General features: G+C 40.2%; 1 protein-coding gene and 1 long non-coding RNA gene across 2 annotated transcripts in view; both read left to right on the top strand.

Moving 5' to 3' along the window:
* Window positions 1-24,480, top strand: part of LOC115149597 (NACHT, LRR and PYD domains-containing protein 12-like) — a gene marked incomplete at both ends in the record, with an annotated part of 397,095 nt that overhangs the window by 224,706 nt on the left and 147,909 nt on the right. The gene's annotated exons all lie outside the window — the stretch shown is intronic.
* Window positions 17,186-20,854, top strand: LOC115148391 (uncharacterized). The gene is made up of 2 exons (XR_003866652.1): window positions 17,186-17,320; window positions 19,625-20,854. It is a non-coding gene; the product is annotated as an uncharacterized LOC115148391 (long non-coding RNA).

Raw genomic sequence — 24,480 nt, 5'->3', positions numbered from 1 at the left:
CAGTGAGGGTGGAATGTGAACAGGTTGGAAGAGCCAGTACACAGTGAGGGTGGAATGTGAACAGGTTGGAAGAGCCAGTACACAGTGAGGGTGTACTGTGAACAGGTTGGAAGAACCAGTACACAGTGAGGGTGGAATGTGAACAGGTTGGAAGAGCCATTACACAGTGAGGGTGGAATGTGAACAGGTTGGAAGAGCCAGTACACAGTGAGGGTGTAATGTGAACATGTTGGAAGAGCCAGTACACAGTGAGGGTGGAATGTGAACAGGTTGGAAGAGCCAGTACACAGTGAGGGTGGAATGTGAACAGGTTGGAAGAGCCAGTACACAGTGAGGGTGTAATGTGAACAGGTTGGAAGAGCCAGTACACAGTGAGGGTGTAATGTGAACAGGTTGGAAGAGCCAGTACACAGTGAGGGTTTGATGTGAACAGGTTGGAAGAGCCAGTACACAGTGAGGGTGTAATGTGAACAGGTTGGAAGAGCCAGTACACAGTGAGGGTGTAATGTGAACAGGTTGGAAGAGCCAGTACACAGTGAGGGTGTAATGTGAACAGGTTGGAAGAGCCAGTACACAGTGAGGGTGTAATGTGAACAGGTTGGAAGAGCCAGTACACAGTGAGGGTGGAATGTGAACAGGTTGGAAGAGCCAGCATACAGTGAGGGTGTCATGTGAACAGGTTGGAAGAGCCAGTACACAGTGAGGGTGTAATGTGAACAGGTTGGAAGAGCCAGTACACAGTGAGGGTGTAATGTGAACAGGTTGGAAGAGCCAGTACACAGTGAGGGTGTAATGTGAACAGGTTGGAAGAGCCAGTACACAGTGAGGGTGTAATGTGAACAGGTTGGAAGAGCCAGTACACAGTGAGGGTGTAATGTGAACAGGTTGGAAGAGCCAGTACACAGTGAGGGTGGAATGTGAACAGGTTGGAAGAGCCAGTACACAGTGAGTGTGTTCCCTCCACATCTGCTATAACATCCCTGAGAGAAGATGCTGCCACCCCCTTTCAGCAGAGAACAAAGAAGTTAACCTCATGAGCACATCTGTTTCTCATCCTATTATCCTCTGACCATGTTACTATATAGTAACTATTAGTAGACCATGTTACTATATAGTAACTATTAGTAGACCATGTTACTATGTAGTAACTATTAGTAGACCATGTTACTATGTAGTAACTATTAGTAGACCATATTATTATGTAGTAACTACTAGTAGACCATGTTACTATGTAGTAACTATTAGTAGACCATGTTACTATGTAGTAACTATTAGTAGACCATATTACTATGTAGTAACTATTAGTAGACCATGTTACTATATAGTAACTATTAGTAGACCATATTACTATGTAGTAACTATTAGTAGACCATGTTACTATGTAGTAACTATTAGTAGACCATATTACTATGTAGTAACTACTAGTAGACCATGTTACTATGTAGTAACTATTAGTAGACCATGTTACTATGTAGTAACTATTAGTAGACCATATTACAATGTAGTAACTATTAGTAGACCATATTACAATGTAGTAACTATTAGTAGACCATGTTACTATGTAGTAACTATTAGTAGACCAGGTTACTATGTAGTAACTATTAGTAGACCATATTACTATGTAGTAACTATTAGTAGACCATGTTACTATGTAGTAACTATTAGTAGACCATGTTACTATGTAGTAACTATTAGTAGACCATATTACTATGTAGTAACTATTAGTAGACCATATTACTATGTAGTAACTATTAGTAGACCATATTACTATGTAGTAACTATTGGTAGACCATGTTACTATGTAGTAACTATTAGTAGACCATGTTACTATGTAGTAACTATTAGTAGACCATATTACTATGTAGTAACTATTAGTAGACCATATTACTATGTAGTAACTATTAGTAGACCATGTTACTATGTAGTAACTATTAGTAGACCATATTACTATGTAGTAACTATTATTATACCATATTACCGTGTAGTAACTATTAGTAGACCATATTACTATGTATTAACTATTAGTAGACAATGTTTCTCACCCGAATATCCTCTGTCACCAAGTAGTTGTCCACTATGTTGTCCTCTCTGAAACTGAGACCAATGAAGAGTTGAGCCAGGTTGCACCTTTCCAACAGGCAACAATGTTTGACAACTCTAAATGAGGAGTGCATCCACCCTGAACATTGATGGAAAACCAGTTCTTATGGTTACGGTACCCCTCAGCATCAGGAGTTGATGGTAAACCAGTTGTTATAGTTACGGTACCCCTCAGCATCAGGAGTTGATGGACACTTGATGGGAACATGACATCCATCTAACCAGCCAATCAATCCTGGGAACTGCCCATATTCATAGAATTGCCCTTTATAGTTGGCTTGGCCAGCAGCATCAGGAAACTTGATATAAAGACTCCTCAGTTCACAAATGGCCCTGCAGACTTTATAGTTGGCTTGGCCAGCAACATCAGGAAACTAGATGTAAAGACTCCTCAGTTCACAAATGGCCCTGCAGACTTTTTAATTGGCTTGGCCAGCAGCATCAGGAAACTAGATGTAAAGACTCCTCCTGCAGACTTTATAGTTGGCTCGGCCAGCAGCATCAGGAAACTAGATGTAAAGACTCCTCCTGCAGACTTTATAGTTGGCTTGGCCAGCAGCAACAGGAAACTAGATGTAAAGAGTCCTCCTGCAGACTTTATAGTTGGCTTGGCCAGCAGCATCAGGAAACTAGATGTAAAGACTCCTCCTGCAGACTTTATAGTTGGCTTGACCAGCAGCATCAGGAAACTAGATATAAAGACTCCTCAGTTCACAAATGGCCCTGCAGACTTTATAGTTGGCTTGACCAGCAGCATCAGGAAACTAGATATAAAGACTCCTCAGTTCACAAATGGCCCTGCAGACTTTATAGTTGGCTTGACCAGCAGCATCAGGAAACTAGATGTAAATACTCCTCAGTTCACAAATGGCCCTGCAGACAATATAGTTGGCTTGACCAGCAGCATCAGGAAACTTGATGTAAAGACTCCTCCTGCAGACTTTGTGAACTATTAAACACACAGTTGCTTCACTGGCACCACACAAATCACCAGTTTCACAATGAAAGATTCCAGATGCCAAAAACCTCAGTGATCAGAACTTGGAGAGAATTGGGTGAAGGCCTTCCTCTTTGAGACAGAGAGGAAAGTCTAGGCTCAAGCAGAGATATTATCTCCAATTCATTTTCTTTGTACATACGAAAGCGGTCTCAAAGTCATGTAATGGATTACTCCTATCCACAAGTACTGGTCTGGCTGGCCTCTGTAGTGCATGTTGGTCTCCCTCACAAACAGCACTAAGCAGAAGTTAAACCTGCCTCTTTGAAAAATGTATTTAAGCTTCCATTTAGTCCTAAAGTAGCTCAAATCCTCCCTCTTGCAATCAGCTTTTTTTAGTCCAGAACAGGCTAAATCTACCACTATTTTAAGATAAGTCTGTGCAAGTCGCTTTGAGTTAAGACAGCTCAAACAAGCATTTTGGTCTGGGACTAAGCTTAAGCCTTTTATGTGAAACCAGCCCTGAGTGTTTTATATAATATGACTAAATGTGTTTCTGTGTTGCAGGGACAGTCACAAAATGGAACAGCAAGGCCACAGAACATGACATAAGCAGAGCTGTGGGAGACCACCTCAAGCCCCTGGTAGAGCCGGGGTGGTGTTTACCACTCCACCACGCCTTCAGCAGGCTTGAAACGTGATACAGTTTTTTCAGACTAAGATGGACCAAGAAATGTGTTGCTTTTACACATATTTGTTCATTGGCTTTGCAAGAGTCTTGTTTGGTCAGTCATTGGGTTCATTTGTTTTGCAATATGTTCAAATCAAATCAAGCTTTATTTATACAGCACATTTCAGACATGGATGCAACGCAATGGCTTCACAGGGAAAAAATAAAAAATAAACAGAAATATTTAGTACACAACAAACATAAGAGGATTAAAAAACAGAAGAATGACAACTGAAAGACTAATGAGCATTGTAAGGAAATTACATTGATTAAAATATTAACAATTGGATGCAACATCCAACCCAAAATATAAGCTTGTTTTACTAAACTGTTTGTTGTTACGTTCCCCAGCAAGAAAACATAAATGAAAAAACCAAAGCCTGTAACACCTTCCCCTTTAATAAGGCTAGGCCTCCCGCTAGCGGGACACCAGTCGACAACATCCGGTGAAATTGGAGGGCGCGCAATTCAAATCTATATTTGTAATATGAAACATTTATGAATATACAAGTATCTTGTATCGTTTAAAATCTTAAATTATTGTTAATCTAACTGCATTGTCCGATTTACAATAGGCTTTACAGCGAAACCATGCGATTGTTTGAGGACGGTGCCCCACAACATATTTTTCAACCAGCACAGGGTTTATAAAAATCACAAATAGCGATTAAATAAATCACTTATTTTTGAAAATCTTCCTCTGTTTGCAATCCCAAGGGTCCCCAGCTACAACATGAATGATCATTTTGTTAGATAAAATCCTTATATCCCAAAAAGTCAGGTCAGTTGGTGCCATCGATTTCAGTAATCCACTCGTTGAACGTGTAGACAAAGGAGTCCAAAAAGCTACCACTAAACTTTGTTCAAACAAGTCAAACTACGTCTATTTAATCCTCAGGTATCCTAAAATGTAAATAAACTATAATATTTAATACGGAAAGAAGTATGTTCAATAGAAAAGTAAAATTAGCAAGTGCGCTTCCTCTTCATCGCACGCCAACAGACTGATATTGTACCGGGACTCTTTGTACAAAAACTTCTAATTCTTGCTCGTTTTTGAAGAAACAAGCCTGAAACAATGAACAAAAACTGTTGACATCTAGTGGAAGCCATAGGAATTGCAATCTGGGAGCTGGAATTACATAGATACATAGAACCCATAGCTTTCCAATATAAGAGCCTAGGAGCTCCAAAAAAATTCTGGTTGGTTTTTCTTTGGATTTTCTCCTGCCATATCAATTGTGTTATAGTCTCATACATTATTTTAACATTTCTACAAACTTCAAAGTGTTACCTATCCAATGCTGGGCCTGAGTAACAGGCAGTTTACTTTGGGCACGTCAGTCAGGCGGAGAAAAATTTAGAAAAATAGACCCTATCCTTAACTTAAGACAACAAATATATCCTATATTTTCCCCCCCACTAGCTTCTAGAACTCTCGTCCCATTGGAACGAGCCCAAACAAAACAAAACGAATCTCCAAAACAGAAAAACGTTAGGCCAAAATCAATTGTGATACTGTTAAAACTAACAGCTCAAAAACCATATGGAATGTGGGAATAATGTGTACATCACTGGTTAGAGGACCATTTGTAGAAAACAGCTAGCTACATTTTGATTCCAGTGGGTCACCAATGCTGTAAGTGTAACACAGTTCTTTTTTTGTTAGTCACTTTTTGTTAAATCACAAAAATAGTACTCTTTCATTTCAGAGCCTGGATTTTCCCCCTGAGGCTAATATCCATATCATGTTGAAATCAATAGAACAGGGGGCAAACGTTTAGGGTTCTACATTGTGACATCATTAAAATACTCTCTTCCCACAGTCAGAGCAGCAGTGAGATTTTTTCCCTGTGGATCTCTTCTGGTGTTTCTTGAGGTGTTCTGATCTGGAGAGACTCTTCTCTGCCTCGTCAGCATCATGATGTTGTTGAGGCTCCCCAGAGGATCCATGATAGTCCCGTCTCTCTCCTGTGTGAACAACAAAGTCAGACAGATGATTAAAGGCCCACAACAGTGGAAATCCACTGTAAAAGGTGATGCCAACAGCGTAGCCACGATGTTGTACAACAATTGACGTCTGTAATGAATGCTAAAATTATTAAGACAGTCAAGTGAGAAAGTTCTATTTTGTCTTGTTTTCACATTAGTAGTAACAACGATCAATAATTGTAGGCTAGAAATAAGTTAATAAAGTTATTGAAATCCTAAGCACTGTGCCAGATGACTTTTGGTCTCCAATATAGGCCCCTTTCTGTGTTTGGACTATAAGGGCGATGCGCACACAATTTGGTTGCAGAAACTCCTCCCTGCTAATGAGGAAACCACTAGTTATGGATGTAGTATATCTGGTAATGAGGAAACCACTAGTTATGGATGTAGTATATCTGGTAATGAGGAAACCATTGGTGTAACAATACATCATGTAGATGTATATAATGAACAGACTAGGTCTATACTGCTCCTACATGGTGTAACAATACATCATGTAGATGTATATAATGAACAGACTAGGTCTATACTGCTCCTACATGGTGTAACAATACATCATGTAGATGTATATAATGAACAGACTAGGTCTATACTGCTCCTACATGGTGTAACAATACATCATGTAGATGTATATAATGAACAGACTAGGTCTATACTGCTCCTACATGGTGTAACAATACATCATGTAGATGTATATAATGAACAGACTAGGTCTATACTGCTCCTACATGGTGTAACAATACATCATGTAGATGTATATAATGAACAGACTAGGTCTATACTGCTCCTACATGGTGTAACAATACATCATGTGGGGCTTTAATTTAATGCTGTTAGTGTGACGTATAATGTAGTGGACGGAACGCTTCTTTCAACAGGAGCAACAGTTATTCAGCCACCTCGGTAGCTTGCTAGACAAAATAGCCGAACCGATAAAGCTCTTTAGACGCTTTCGTGTATATTAGCCACTGTGTTTTAAACGCACTACTGTCGTCTAGTTAGTTATCCGTTTTAATTTCATATTTACGGTGTTGTTGTTATTAGTCAGCTAGCGGGCTGGTTAAGTTAGCATTAGCCTAGCTAGCTAACATCTCCGACCATGAGTTCACTACGCTACTCTCCTGCTAAAGAAGAGGTTTGCTGGACGTAGAAAGAGGGTCTGTGGCTGAACGTTGTCGTGAAAGAGGAGGGAGAGGATATCACATTACAAAAACAAGTAGAGGATGAGGCTGTTACCGTGAAAGAAGAAGAGAAAGACGTTACAGTGAAAGAAGAGGAAGACGCGTTCAGAGTGAAAGAGGAGGAGGATGTTACTGTTAAAGAAGAGGAGAAAGAGAAAGAGGATGATGCTGTTTTTGGGGTGAAAGAGGAGGAGGGGGAGATGACTGTCACATTGGAGGAAGACGAGGATGAATCAAATCAAATCAAATCAAATTTATTTATAAAGCCCTTCGTACATCAGCTGATATCTCAAAGTGCTGTACAGAAACCCAGCCTAAAACCCCAAACAGCAAGCAATGCATGTGAAAGAAGCACGGTGGCTGGGAAAAACTCCCTAGGAAAAACTCCTGAGAAAGGCCAAAAACCTAGGAAGAAACCTAGAGAGGAACCAGGCTATGAGGGGTGGCCAGTCCTCTTCTGGCTGTGCAGGGTGGATATTATAACAGAACATGGTCAAGATGTTAAAATGTTCGTAAATGACCAGCATGGTCAAATAATAATAATCATAGTAATTGTCGAGGGTGCAACAAGCACGTCCGGTGAAACAGGTCAGGGTTCCGTAGCCGCAGGCAGAACAGTTGAAACTGGAGCAGCAGCATGGCCAGGTGGACTGGGGACAGCAAGGAGTCATCATGCCAGGTAGTCCTGAGGCATGGTCCTAGGGCTCAGGTCCTCCGAGAGAAAGAAAGAAAGAGAGAAGAGAGAATTAGAGAGAGCATATTTACATTCACACAGGACACCGGATAAGACAAGAGAATACTCCAGATGTAACAGACTGACCCTAGCCCCCCGACACATAAACTACTGCAGCATAAATACTGGAGGCTGAGACAGGAGGGATCAGAAGACACTGTGGCCCCATCCGATGATACCCCCGGACAGGGCCAAACAGGCAGGATATAACCCCACCCACTTTGCCAAAGCACAGCCCCCACACCACTAGAGGGATATCTACAACCACCAACTTACCGTCCGAAGAGAAGGCCGAGTATAACCCACAAAGATCTCCGCCACGGCACAACCCAAGGGGGGGGCGCCAACCCAGACAGGAAGACCACGTCAGTGGCTCAACCTACTCAAGTGACGCACCCCTCCCATGGACGGCATGGAAGAACACCAGTAAGTCAGTGACTCAGCCCCTGTAAAAGGGTTAGAGGCAGAGAATCCCAGCGGGAAGAGGGGAACCGACAAGGCAGAGACAGCAAGGGCGGTTCGTTGCTCCAGCCTTTCCGTTCACCTTCACACTCCTGGTCCAGACTATACTTAATCATAGGACCTACTGAAGAGATAAGTCTTCAGTAAAGACTTAAAGGTTGAGACTGAGTCTGCGTCTCTCACATGGGTAGGCAGACCATTCCATAAAAATGGAGCTCTATAGGAGAAAGCCCTACCTCCAGCCGTTTGCTTAGAAATTCTAGGGACAATTAGGAGGCCTGCGTCTTGTGACCGTAGCGTACGTGTAGGTATGTACGGCAGGACCAAATCGGAAAGATAGGTAGGAGCAAGCCCATGTAATGCTTTGTAGGTTAGCAGTAAAACCTTGAAATCAGCCCTTGCCTTAACAGGAAGCCAGTGTAGGGAGGCTAGCACTGGAGTAATATGATCAAATTTTCTGGTTCTAGTCAGGATTCTAGCAGCCGTATTTAGCACTAACTGAAGTTTGTTTAGTGCTTTATCCGGGTAGCCGGAAAGTAGAGCATTGCAGTAGTCGAGCCTAGAAGTAACAAAAGCATGGATTAATTTTTCTGCGTCATTTTTGGACAGAAAGTTTCTGATTTTTGCAATGTTACGTAGATGGAAAAAAGCTGTCCTTGAAGCAGTCTTGATATGTTCTTCAAAAGAGAGATCAGGTTCCAGAGTAAGGCCGAGGTCCTTCACAGTTCACAGAACAGGATGAAACTGGATATCTGTGCTCGGTTTCCCAAAGGCATGTTAAGGCATCCAATGGTTCTAACGATAAACGGGCCCTGATTAACACTAGTAAGTACTGTCTTAAAAACAGAGGAACGAACTCTGCAGTTGTTGAACTGATGTGTGGTGTTAAAGGGGAAATATGAAATAGCTACATCCATATTTAGACTTGTTAAATTATTTATTTATAACCATTGATTCTTAAAGAATATAACACATGCCTCGAGCTTAGTTCAACTGTTGTAACCCATTAGAACCCCAAATAAGCTTTTTTTACTCCAATGTTTAGAAACAATGTAAACGATAAACAAACACTGTAAACACTCAAAACATGGTTAAAACTATGTTGACATCATGGATGGTCAGTCCTTGCATCCGTAGGTCTGTCTATGAATTTGAGAGTAGTTACATTTCTCCAGCCCCATCATCATCTTATAACCAAATTAGTGGTGGAATGACAGCTTTGTTATTGTATGAACTGCAGATTGGTTGATAGATGTGCTGCTATTTTATAGGGGTAACCTAGGATTTAAACGGCAACAAAATGTCTGCCCTGAGACTTGGTTTGGTAAACAGCTGAGGGATGGGGGCTGGAGAAATGTAACCACTCTCAAATTCATAGAGAAAGCTATTGTAGCAAACGTAACCCAAAACCTAGTGACATCATTAAGAAGTTCAGACATCTTGGCGTAACAGTTATAAAAATGATATTCTGCTCAAAAAAATAAAGGGAACACTTAAACAACACAATGTAACTCCAAGTCAATCACACTTCTGTGAAATCAAACTGTCCACTTAGGAAGCAACACTGATTGACAATACATTTCACATGCTGTTGTGCAAATGGAATAGACAACAGGTGGAAATTATAGGCAATAAGCAAGACACCCCCAATAAAGGAGTGGTTCTGCAGGTGGAGACCACAGACCACTTCTCAGTTCCTATGCTTCCTGGCTGATGTTTTGGTCACTTTTGAATGCTGGCGGTGCTTTCACTCTAGTGGTAGCATGAAACGGAGTCTACAACCCACACAAGTGGCTCAGGTAGTGCAGCTCATCCAGGATGGCACATCAATGCGAGCTGTGGCAAGAAGGTTTGCTGTGTCTGTCAGCGTAGTGTCCAGAGCATGGAGACGCTACCAGGAGACAGGCCAGTACATCAGGAGACGTGGAGGAGGCCGTAGGAGGGCGACAACCCAGCAGCAGGACCGCTACCTCCGCCTTTGTGCAAGGAGGAGCAGGAGGAGCACTGCCAGAGCCCTGCAAAATGACCTCCAGCAGGCCACAAATGTGCATGTGTCTGCTCAAATGGTCAGAAACAGACTCCATGAGGGTGGTATGAGGGCCCGACGTCCACAGGTGGGGGTTGTGCTTTACAGCCCAACACCGTGCAGGACGTTTGGCATTTGCCAGAGAACACCAAGATTGGCAAATTCGCCACTGGCGCCCTGCGCTCTTCACAGATGAAAGCAGGTTCACACTGAGCACGTGACAGACGTGACAGAGTCTGGAGACGCCGTGGAGAACGTTCTGCTGCCTGCAACATCCTCCAGCATGACCGGTTTGGCGGTGGGTCAGTCATGGTGTGGGGTGGCATTTGTGTGGGGTGGCATTTCTTTGGGGGGCAGAGGTAGCCTGACTGCCATTAGGTACCGAGATGAGATCCTCAGACCCCTTGTGAGACCATATGCTGGTGCGGTTGGCCCTGGGTTCCTCCTAATGCAAGACAATGCTAGACCTCATGTGGCTGGAATGTGTCAGCAGTTCCTGCAAGAGGAAGGCATTGATGCTATGGACTGGCCCGCCCGTTCCCCAGACCTGAATCCAATTGAGCACATCTGGGACATCATGTCTCGCTCCATCCACCAACGCCACGTTGCACCACAGACTGTCCAGGAGTTGGCGGATGCTTTAGTACAGGTATGGGAGGAGATCCCACAGGAGACCATCCACCACCTCATCAGGAGCATGCCCAGGCACTGTAGGGAGGTCATACAGGCACGTGGAGGCCACACACACTACTGAGCCTCATTTTGACTTGTTTTAAGGACATTACATCAAAGTTGGATCAGCCTGTAGTGTGGTTTTCCACTTTAATTTTGAGTGTGACTCCAAATCCAGACCTCCATGGGTTGATAAATTGGATTTCCATTGATTACTTTTGTGTGATTTTGTTGTCAGCACATTCAACTATGTAAAGAAAAAAGTATTTAATAAGATTATTTCTTTCATTCAGATCTAGGATGTGTTGTTTAAGTGTTCCCTTTATTTTTTGAGCAGTGTAGTTTTACCCAGATTAGTATATATCAATGTCGAGGCTATACAGTGCTTGTTTGCAAACAGTGGTGTTATACGAGGTTATGTTTTGGTTTCAGGTGAGGTAATAAAGTTGAAACTTTTGAGGCATTTATAAGTTATATTCTTCAAGAATCAATGGTTATATAGTATATGGGTCTTTCTATAACTGCCAGTGTAGATTTCCTGTGGGGGTCAAATTGTTACAGCTGTTGATAAGTCATTAGCTGTGTTAGAATACTCATACTAACCGTACTATTTGTGATGTTTATTGAGTATATAGTATGCTTATTGGTCAAAGTATGATAGAGTTAGTATGGCAAAAGTTCCCGGATGTGGTACTAAATTCGCCAAAATATGACGTAAACACGCAATGCGTTAGGGCCCATAATGCAATTCTTCAGGAAATGGGCGTGGCTTCAATGCTTTTCAGATTTGAAGAAAATGGCGGAAAATATTCGGCCGAAGAACAACGAGAGCCGATACAAATTCATTGCTTTAACTAATCATGACAAATGTTAAGAAAATGTTGAGCAATGTAATAAAGTAATGACTTTTCAAATAAGTTACCTTACACGTTATTTTGGCTGACAATTTGTTAGCATATTGTTACAGCAGTATGTACTAGTATGTTAACTAGCTAGCTGACGTTAGTTGGCTACTTATAAATCAAACTTGCCAGTATATTAACTATATTCTATCGAACTAACTACCCAACGTTTATTGACTTGATTATTCCCGTCATGCTTAGCTAAATGGTATAGTCGTGCTTTGTCAATGGACATTCGGATGCTTTCGTAAATTCACTCTGACTATCTACTCTGATTTCAGACCACTCTCGTCTGAGTACCAGAGAGCAGAATAATGAATTTACTAGCGCTCAACACCCGTTCAATATGTCCAGGTGTCAGTAAACGTAGGCAACAAAAACCGTAATTTAAATGTTTTCCAGCAGCACAGTTACAGTCACTCTGGATAACATGAAAACTGCCTAACCAGCTCTGCTAGGGCGAGTAACATGGTCAGAGTCTCATTTGTGTCTGGAAGTAGCTAGCAAGCTAAGGTCAGAACGGTCAAATCAACCCAACTCCTCGGCCGGAGTGGCCAGTGGCTCCGAGAGCGAAACGGGCTGAATTTACAAACAGACAACCTGACAACGGTCTGAATTTATGAAGCACTCTGGTATTCAAGATTGAATTTAAAAACACACCCGAAGTCGTAAAATGTCTAACTAGTAATGTGTTATGCTAACTAGCTAGCAAGAGGTTGCATAGCAACAGCATAAACATCCGGTAGACAGGAGAAGAGCCTCAACTGAAAGGAAACGGTTCGGTTACAGTTTACTACAATTAACTAATAGTATGTAGTATATACTCATTAAGTATGTAGTTACAGTATACTACAATTAACTAATAGTATGTAGTATATACTCATTAAGTATGTAGTTACAGTTTACTACAATTAACTAATAGTATGTAGTATATACTCATTAAGTATGTAGTTACAGTATACTACAATTAACTAATAGTATGTAGTTTATACTCATTAAGTATGTAGTTAAAGTATACTACAATTAACTAATAGTATGTAGTATATACTCATTAAGTATGTAGTATACAGTATACTACAATTAACTAATAGTATGTAGTATATACTCATTAAGTATGTAGTTACAGTATACTACAATTATCTAATAGTATGTAGTATATACTCATTAAGTATGTAGTTACAGTTTACTACAATTAACTAATAGTATGTAGTATATACTCATTAAGTATGTAGTTACAGTATACTACAATTAACTAATAGTATGTAGTATATACTCATTAAGTATATAGTTACAGTATTCTACAATTAACTAATAGTATGTACTCATTAAGTATGTAGTATACAGTATGTTAGTATGGGTATTCAAACACATATTCGCCTTTTTCCATTTATTTTCAATGCCATTACATTAAAGGCAAAACATACCTACATTCCATAACATTTATAAATTGTTTGAAACCTTTGTTTTAAACCCTTCTCAAAGTTGGTGCCTTGCCGGATTTGTATTTTAATTTTATTTAACACTTCTTGACTTTCCTTGTATTTATGGCAGTGTAGTTCCCTTAAAGGTCAGTCAACTTTGGTACAACATACTGTGGGGAGTCGCGACTTCGGCTGAAGGATCTAAAATCACACCTGAAAAGGCCAATGAAATCCGCGCCTGACTGGAAGTCCCGCCTTCCACAGGTGATGAGCGTCAGGCTGGGATTCATTCCTTCCATTATTCCGCCCTTCACCTCGGTGTGAACAGGAACAATTCATGCTACTAAAACATACAATTGGAACACGAGACTGTCTTACGTTGCTCCAACTAAACTGACCCTTAGTGGTAGAGTGTGATCACCCCCTGGACTTTGTGTGGTTCTCAGTTTCCTAATCACAATGTCCTGGTTATAGCAATGAGTAAGATGGCTAAAAATGAGACCTAGACAATGAAAGTTAAGACCGAGGTAAAGTTGGATTTATATTCACACATTCAGATATTCAACAGACATTGGCCAAAAGCCATTTAAAATGGTATAAATCAATAACTAATTCATTGATTGTCACAGAAACATCAAACTAGATGTATTATATACATGTCTAGCATACTTTTACAACCTTTTTTAAACAAAAATTCCAGTTTTGATTTTATAGAAATACATAAATATATAAAATGCCATTTAAAAGTGGTATAAATCAATAACTAATTCACCATTTGTCACAGAACAAATAATAATTAAAAGTTAATTTGTGAAATTTCTTTCCTTAATGCATTTGAGCCAATCAGTTGTGTTATGACAAGGTAGGGTTTTCTCACTTTCTAGTAGGCTTATATTGAACATATGGTTAATAGGAGTGGCAATGTCGTCCTCTATTATCCTCAGTCATTTTCCATCCAAGTTGTCAGACCCCGGTGGCCTGAAAAAGAAAAGGAGAACCTCACACTCTAGGAGCTCAGATGCAATAATTTAATAACCTAATAACCAACGTTTCCACAGACAAGCTGTCTTCATCAGGGTATAATGACAAACACTGCAGGTAACTGGTTTATACAGACAAGCTGTCTTCATCAGGGTATAATGACAAACACTGTGGGTCACTAGTTTATACAGACAAGCTGTCTTCATCACGGTATAATGACAAACACTGTGGGTCACTAGTTTACACAGACAAGCTGTCTTCATCAGGTATAATGACAAACACTGCAGGTAACTGGTTTATACAGACAAGCTGTCTTCATCACGGTATAATGACAAACACTGTGGGTCACTAGTTTAAACAGACAAGCTGTCTTCATCAGGGTATAATGACAAACACTGCAGGTCACTAGTTTAAACAGACAAGCTGTCTTCATCAGGGTATAATGACAAACACTGCAGGTAACTGGTTTATACAGACAAGCTGTCTTCATCAGGGTATAATGACAAACACTGTGGGTCACTAGTTTATATAGACAAGCTGTCTTCATCAGGGTATAATGACAAACACTGCGGGTAACTGGTTTATACAGACAAGCTGTCTTCATCAGGGTATAATGACAAACACTGTGGGTAACTGGTTTATACAGACAAGCTGTCTTCATCAGGGTATAATGACAAACACTGTGGGTCACTAGTTTATACAGACAAGCTGTCTTCATCAGGGTATAATGACAAACACTGCAGGTAACTGGTTTATCTTGTGTCAAAGGACACACACAGGTGTCTGTAATCATGTCTGAGTGTGGCCTGATATCATTGGTTAATTTAAAGATATAAATAGAACATATGAAAACATAAATGGATAGCATACGATCATAGATACAATTTGGCTATGTAGACCTACAAACATTTACAATGAATAGCAATATTACAATAATGGATACATAGACCTCCAAACATTTACAATGAATAGCAATATTACAATAATGGATACATAGACCTCCAAACATTTACAATGAATAGCAATATTACAATAATGGATACATAGACCTCCAAACATCTACAATGAATAGCAATATTACAATAATGGATACATAGACCTCCAAACATTTACAATGAATAGCAATATTACAATAATGGATACATAGACCTCCAAACATTTACAATGAATAGCAATATTACAATAATGGATACATAGACCTCCAAACATCTACAATGAATAGCAATATTACAATAATGGATACATAGACCTCCAAACATTTACAATGAATAGCAATATTACAATAATGGATACATAGACCTCCAAACATTTACAATGAATAGCAATATTACAATAATGGATACATAGACCTCCAAACATTTACAATGAATAGCAATATTACAATAATGGATACATAGACCTCCAAACATTTACAAAGAATAGCAATATTCCAATAATGGATACATAGACCTCCAAACATTTACAATGAATAGCAATATTACAATAATGGATACATAGACCTCCAAACATTTACAATGAATAGCAATATTACAATAATGGATACATAGACCTCCAAACATTTACAATGAATAGCAATATTACAATAATGGATACATAGACCTCCAAACATCTACAATGAATAGCAATATTACAATAATGGATACATAGACCTACAAACATTTACAATGCAGAGCAATATTACAATAATGGATACATAGACCTACAAACATTTACAATGAATAGAAATATTACAATAATGGATACATAGACCTACAAACATTTACAATGAATAGCAATATTGCAATAATGGATACATAGACCTCCAAACATTTACAATGAATAGCAATATTACAATAATGGATACATAGACCTACAAACATTTACAATGAATAGCAATATTACAATAATGGATACATAGACCTCCAAACATTTACAATGAATAGCAATATTACAATAATGGATACATAGACCTCCAAACATTTACAATGAATAGCAATATTACAATAATGGATACATAGACCTCCAAACATTTACAATGAATAGCAATATTACAATAATGGATACATAGACCTCTACGTTGAGACCGACGGGAGCAAAGGTCTTTAAATTAAAGTTTTTAACAATAAATTGTCGAGGTCACCCCCTCTCCTAGGGAGGGTGACGTGTTCGATGCCGATATAATGTAGGGACGAAATCAAGGGGTTCGCTTCCAAAAAGATTTTACCACAAGGACAAATTAAAAGATAAATAACTGCCTTAGTGGTGCACCTGATAACACCTGTGATTGGGATCTGTTTCCCTGTTTGGGGGTGTTTGAAGGATCTACATTTGTAAGTGCCATTGCATTGAGCGCAGTGACCAAATTAATGAATTAATATGAAACTGCCTTAAATACAGATGTGAATGATAGTATGTTTTAAATTCTCACTTAAAATATGCACTGCTCTATTTGAACGTCTCAATATAATATTATTATTTCATGAAAGGAATGAAAAATACATTTGTGTGCAACAAAAAAAACAATCCTCAACTGCGTTTCCCTCCAGTCAGCAGACGGCGATGTGCGTGTTTCAGGCGATGCTGCCAGCGTGACGTATAATCTAGTGGACGGAACGGATCAACAACAACGAGTCAGCCACCTTGGTAGCCAACAGCCGAAACATTTAGACTGTTTCTGTGCATATTTGCCTCTGTGTTTTAAATATACTTCTGACATCTAGTTAATTGCCCCCATTTAAATGTTATAGGTACATTGTTAGTCAACTAGCTGGCTTGATAAGTTAGCCTAGTACTAAACTAGTCGCTCATGCTAACTAGCTAGCTAGCTAACATCCCCGACCATGAGCTCACTGATGTATTCCTCGCCTGCTAAAGAAGAGGTCTGCTGGACGGAGAAAGAAGCTCTGGGGCTGAACATTGTCGTGAAAGAGGAGAAGGAAGAGGAGGATGTTACAGTAAAAGAAGAGGAGGATGTTACAGTAAAACAAGAAGTAGAGGGTGAGGCTGTTACAGTGAAAGAAGAAGAGAAAGACGTTACAGTGAAAGAAGAGGAAGACGCTTTCAGAGTGAAAGAGGAGGAGGATGTTACAGTAAAAGAAGAGGAGGAAGAGAAAGAGGAGGATTCAGTTTTTGGAGTGAAGGAGGAGAAAGAGGGAGAGATTACTGTCATATTGACAGAGGAGTCAGGAGATCTGATTACCACCAGTAAGTACTGTCTTAAAAAACGGGCTCTAACTGTCCAACTGTTTTGAACGAATGTGTTGTTTTAAAGCAGCATGCTACTGAAATTCTATACTTGAAAATGTTGTTGTGTTCTATAGCAATTTATGTTATAATATAATGTTAAAGCTACATTTTAAAATGGGTGATTAAAGCCCTGAATGCTGATTGGCTGACAGCCGTGGTATATCAGGCCGTATACCATGGGTATGTCATGTATTTTTACTGTTCTAAATATGTTGGTAACATGTTTATAATAGCAATAAGACACCTCAGGGGTTTGTGATAGATGGCCAATATACCATGGCTAAGGGCTGTATCCAGGTACTGTGTGTTGAGTTGTACATAAGGACAGTCTTTAACCATGCTATATTGGCCATATACCACACTTCCTCGGGCCTTATTGCTTAACTGTAACGTGTGTATACCATCAGAGTCTCCCCCCCCCCCACCACAAAATCACAACTTAATTGTCTCACAGAATGGCAAACAAGTTATAAATTAAACTTTTGACGTGTGTCTATTTTAGGCCTTGTGTAAAGTGTGTATACCCACAAAAAGCAGATTTGTAAATAATGTTGGAGAAATACATAAAATAAGAAGCATTATTGACATGAAATGGACATGTGTTATGGGGAGACTGAACATATTAGCAAAAGGACAAGCGTTTTGGGGAGACTGAACATATTAGCAAAAGGACAAGCGTTTTGGGGAGACTGAACATGTTAGCAAAAGGACAAGTGTTTTGGGGACACTGAACATATTAGCAAACGTTTGTTAGTCGACAAAAAACATGGGCAAAATAGCCATTTCAAGGAAAGGCTAAACTAAAGAATTATCATTTAGAAAAGATGGTAATTATTACTTTAGAGATGAAGTGGGCCACCAACAAAACGTTAATAACAATGGATCAACTGCAGCCTTTAACATTAGTAATATATATTATTATAGAGCTCTGCTCAGCCTATAAACATGACATTATCTATTATTATAGAGCTCTGCTCAGTCTATAAACATGACATTCTCTATTATTATAGAGCTCTGTTCAGCCTATAAACATGACATTATCTATTATTATAGAGCTCTGCTCAGCCTGTAAACATGACATTATCTATTATTATAGAGCTCTGCTCAGCCTGTAAACATGACATTATCTATTATTATAGAGCTCTGATCAGCCTATAAACATGACATTATCTATTATTATAGAGCTCTGATCAGCCTATAAACATGACATTATCTATTATTATAGAGCTCTGCTCAGCCTATAAACATGACATTATCTATTATTATAGAGCTCTGATCAGCCTATAAACATGACATTATCTATTATTATAGAGCTCTGATCAGCCTATAAACATGACATTATCTATTATTATAGAGCTCTGTTCAGCCTATAATCATGATCTATTATTATAGAGCTCTGCTCAGCCTATAAACATGATCTATTATTATAGAGCTCTGCTCAGCCTATAAACATGACATTATCTATTATTATAGAGCTCTGCTCAGCCTATAAACATGACATTCTCTATTATTATAGAGCTCTGCTCAGCCTGTAAACATGACATTATCTATTATTATAGAGCTCTGCTCAGCCTGTAAACATAACATTATCTATTATTATAGAGCTCTGCTCAGCCTGTAAACATGACATTATCTATTATTATAGAGCTCTGCTCAGCCTGTAAACATAACATTATCTATTATTAAGAGCTCTGATCAGCCTATAAACATGACCTTATCTATTATTATTGAGCTGTGCTCAGCCTATACACATGACATTATCTATTATTATACAGCTCTGATCAGTCTAAAATACGACATTATGTAGACTGGCAGGTAGGAGCGTTGGGCCAGTAACCGAAAGGTTGCTGGATCAAATCCCCGAGCTGAAAAGGTAAAAACGCTGTCATTCTGCCCCTGAGCAAGTCAGTTAACCCACTGTTCCCTGGCTGCCGACGACGTGGATGTCTATTAAGGCAGCCCCCCACACCTCTCTGATTCAGAGGGGTTGGGTTAAATACGGGACACACATGTCAGTTGAATCCATTCAGTTCACTAGGTTTCCCCCTTTCCCTATTGTAAAGCTCTGCTCAGCCTATAAACATGAGAGAAAGATTAGATTTTATGTTCTACATTATTATTATTATTATTAGGGCGGCCACCAAGTTTTTATTAAATTATGTAATGTTCTGGAAACTGACTTCAGGTTTTTGAAGAATCTATGGAGGTTTAATTCAGTTCTCTGTTTAATATTTAACTAAATACTCTGTTTGTCTTTGGTAGGAGAGGGACCAGACTCTCACTCTGACAGCAGGGAGACTCCTTCAGGGGAACCAGACCCAGAGACGCCCAAACCAGCGAGACAACACCACTGTTCCCAGTGTGGAAAGAGTTTTAAGTGGTTAAGGAACCTGAAAGTACATGAGAGAACGCATACAGGAGAAAACCCTTACGAATGCTCTCACTGTGGAAAGAGTTTTACCAAGTTAGGGAACCTAAAAGAGCATGAGAGGACACACACAAGAGAAAAGTGTTTCCAATGTTCCCAGTGTGGAAAGAGGTTTACCCAGTTACGGTACCTGAAACAACATGAAGAAATACACACAGAAGATAGGAAGACCTACCACTGCTCTCAGTGTGGAAAGATATTTACTGGGTTAGGAACCTGAAAATACATATGAGAATACACTCTGGAGAGAAGCCTTACCACTGTTCCCACTGTGTAAAGAGTTTTACTCAGTTAGGGAGCCTGAAAACACAGGAGAGGGGACACACTGGAGAGAAGCCTTATCACTGTTCCCACTGTGGAAGGAATTTTAGGTGGTATGCGAGCCTGAAGGAGCATGAGAGAATACACACAGGAGAAAAGCCTTACCACTGTTCCAATTGTGAAAAGAGTTTTACCCATCGAGGGAGCCTGAAAGCGCATGAGAGAATACACTCAGGAGAAAAGCATTACAAATGTTCCCGATGTGAAAAGAGTTTTGCCCGGTTAGGGAGCTTGAAAAAGCATGAGAGAACACACACAGGATAAAAGCCTTTCCAACATACTAATACACAGGAGGAGAAGACATACCACTGCTCTCATTGTGAAAAGACATTTTCCCAGTCAGAGGACCTGAAATCACATGAGAGAATAGAGAGGCTGTGTTCTGACTTATGTTTTTGATTAAGAAATTGTGTTTTTGTTCATTCTACATTAAATAATATTGTATGAATGAAATCATACTGAAAAATAGGTCTACGTGTTTTTTCCAGCTCAAGACATGATCATGTCGAAAATCGGATTAAAAGAGTAAAAAAAAATGTTTTGATTATGAACTTAAGATTGATTGAATGCAAGTGTAAACCCCTACATGTTGTTCACTATATAATTGGGATATTTCAAACATGTTAATTATTAAATAGATTGATATTAGTATTTCTTCATTCAGATTGTCATTGTAAATGCGTATTGGTTCTCAATTGACATATCTGATTAAATAAATGTGAAATAAAGTAAATGCCATATTATTATTTTTGGGAAGTCTATTTGGTTCTATGTTGGGACTATAAGAATATTTTGAAGATAAATACACAAGGCAGAGTACGAGAGAGACAGAGGACGAGAGGTCAGTACAGTACTAACAACCAATGGAAATAGTGTTTTTTCCTGTAATAGGGAGTTATTGATCAGTGGTTCAGCGACATGGGAGGATGTAGATGTACACTACCGTTCAACAGTTTGGGGTCACTTAGAAATAACCTTTTTTTTAAAAGAAAGCATTTTTTGGTCCATTAAAATAACATCAAATTGATCAGAAATACAGTGTAGACATTGTTAATGTTGTAAATGACTATTGTAGCTGGAAACGGCTGATTATTAATGGAATATCTGCATAGGCGTACAGAGGCCCATTATCAGTGACCATCACTCCTGTGTTCCAATGGCACGTTGTGTTAGTTAATCCAAGTTTATCATTTTAAAAGGCTAATTGATCATTAGAAAACCCTTTTGCAATTATGTTAGCACAGCTGAAAACTGTTGTTATGATTAAAGAAGCAATAAAACTGGTCTGCTTTAGACTAGTTGAGTATCTGGAGCATCAATGTAACCTCTCAAATTCATAGACAGGTGTCGCGTCTTTTTTACCCAAAAGTAGTTTTTTTACCCGGAGACTGTAGTGCTACTTTCTCAAAATGAACATAAATGCTGTAGGAGGAGGGTTCTGGTGCTTTACCAGGAGACTGGGGCCGATCCCCATTTAGGAATGTATGCCTTGCTTACGCACACTCTGCATGTGTTGATACCTTGCTTAAAACCCTCACAATTGTTGGCCAACAGATTTTGTCATGGAGTTTTCATTCAATAGGGTTTAGAGTACATTTCATCTTAAGCCATTCTTTTAAAAACGGTAATACCTTTAATTAGAATGTTGTACCTTTAAATACCTTTTAATTCTAATTTTGTTGACGGACTCAATAGAATACACGGAGTCAGAATCTAGGGATCAATTCAAGAAAGTCATCATTCGTCTCTGTTTCAGCACCAACTGGTAGATTTAAAAATACTCTGATCTTGTAGATTATTTAGGTACATTTTAGGGTTAGGAAAGTATGTATGAATCATAAAAACAATAGTCCTATAAATCTACCCTAATTCTTACTAATCATGGAAGTGTGATGACAACGGCCCAATCCTACATTTACATAAGTGTTCAGACCCTTAACTTAGTACTTTGTTGAAACACCTTTGGCAGCGATTACAGCCTTGAGTCTTCTTGGGTATGACACTAGAAGCTTGGCACACCTGTATTTGGGTAGTTTCTTCCATTCTTCTCTGCAGATCCTCTCAAGCTCTGTCAGGTTGGATGGGGAGCATCACTGCACAACTATTTTCAGGTCTCTCCAGAGATGTTTGATCGGGTTCAAGTCCGGGCTCTGGCTGGACCACTCAACGACAACAGTGCAATAATATGTAACAACTTCACAACAAATACACACATCTAAAGTAAAGGAATGGAATTAAGAATATATAAATATTTGGATGAGCAATGTCAGAGTGGCATAGACTATAATACAGTAGAATAGTATAGAATACAGTATATACATATGAGATGAGTAATACATAGACAGATACAGTAGAATAGAATACAGTATATACATATGAGATGAGTAATACATATACAGATACAGTAGAATAGGATAGAACCTAGTCTGTTCATTATATACATCTACATGATGTATTGTTACACCATGTAGGAGCAGTATAGACCTAGTCTGTTCATTATATACATCTACATGATGTATTGTTACACCATGTAGGAGCAGTATAGACCTAGTCTGTTCATTATATACATCTACATGATGTATTGTTACACCATGTAGGAGCAGTATAGACCTAGTCTGTTCATTATATACATTTACATTTTAGTCATTTAGCAGACACTCTTATCCAGAGCGACTTACAGTAGTGAATGCATACATTTCAATTAATTTCATACATTTTTTATTTTTCCCGTACTGGCCCCCCGTGGGAATCGAACCCACAACCCTGGCTTTGCAAACACCATGCTCTACCAACTGGCTGGCATGTTTTCATGGTCACCGCCTAAGCCCCTTTTTTTATCCAGGAAAAACCCTGGGTCTATTTCAGTGCTAATAATGCATTTACATTTACATTTAAGTCATTTAGCAGACGCTCTTATCCAGAGCGACTTACAAATTGGTGCATTCACCTTAAGATATCCAGTGGAACAACCACTTTACAATAGTGCATCTAAATCTTTCGGGGGGGGGGGTAGAAGGATTACTTTATCCTATCCCAGGTATTCCTTAAAGAGGTGGGGTTTCAGGTGTCTCCGGAAGGTGGTGATTGACTCCGCTGTCCTGGCGTCGTGAGGGAGCTTGTTCCACCATTGGGGTGCCAGAGCAGCGAACAGTTTTGACTGGGCTGAGCGGGAGCTGTGCTTCCTCAGAGGTAGGGAGGCGAGCAGGCCAGAGGTGGATGAACGCAGTGCCCTTGTTTGGGTGTAGGGCCTGATCAGAGCCTGAAGGTACGGAGGTGCCGTTCCCCTCACAGCTCCGTAGGCAAGCACCATGGACTTGTAGCGGATGCGAGCTTCAACTGGAAGCCAGTGGAGAGAGCGGAGGAGCGGGGTGACGTGAGAGAACTTGGGAAGGTTGAACACCAGACGGGCTGCGGCGTTCTGGATGAGTTGTAGGGGTTTAATGGCACAGGCAGGGAGCCCAGCCAACAGCGAGTTGCAGTAATCCAGACGGGAGATGACAAGTGCCTGGACTAGGACATGCGCCGCTTCCTGTGTGAGGCAGGGTCGTACTCTGCGAATGTTGTAGAGCATGAACCTACAGGATCGGGTCACCGCCTTGATGTTAGTGGAGAACGACAGGGTGTTGTCCAGGGTCACGCCAAGGTTCTTAGCACTCTGGGAGGAGGACACAAGGGAGTTGTCAACCGTGATGGCGAGATCATGGAACAGGCAGTCCTTCCCTGGGAGGAGGAGCAGCTCCGTCTTGCCGAGGTTCAGCTTGAGGTGGTGAGCCGTCATCCACACTGATATGTCTGCCAGACATGCAGAGATGCGATTCGCCACCTGGTTATCAGAAGGGGGAAAGGAGAAGATTAATTGTGTGTCGTCTGCGTAGCAATGATAGGAGAGACCATGTGAGGATATGACCGAGCCAAGTGACTTGGTGTATAGTGAGAATAGGAGAGGGCCTAGAACAGAGCCTTGGGGGACACCAGTGGTGAGAGCACATGGTGCGGAGACAGATTCTCGCCACGCCACCTGGTAGGAGCGACCTGTCAGGTAGGACGCAATCCAAGCGTGGGCCGCGCCGGAGATGCCCAGCTCGGAGAGGGTGGAGAGGAGGATCTGATGGTTCACGGTATCAAAGGCAGCAGATAGGTCTAGAAGGATGAGAGCAGAGGAGAGAGAGTTAGCTTTAGCAGTGCGGAGAGCCTCCGTGACACAGAGAAGAGCAGTCTCAGTTGAATGCCCAGTATTGAAACCTGACTGATTAGGATCAAGAAGGTCATTCTGAGAGAGATAGCAGGAGAGCTGGCCAAGGACGGCACGTTCAAGAGTTTTGGAGAGAAAAGAAAGAAGGGATACTGGTCTGTAGTTGTTGATATCGGA

Source organism: Salmo trutta, chromosome 15 (genome assembly GCF_901001165.1).
Source record: "Salmo trutta chromosome 15, fSalTru1.1, whole genome shotgun sequence".
Lineage (NCBI taxonomy): Eukaryota > Metazoa > Chordata > Actinopteri > Salmoniformes > Salmonidae > Salmo > Salmo trutta.
The sequence above is the reverse complement of the archived record's forward strand: the minus strand, read 5'-3'. Positions and strand labels throughout refer to the sequence as shown.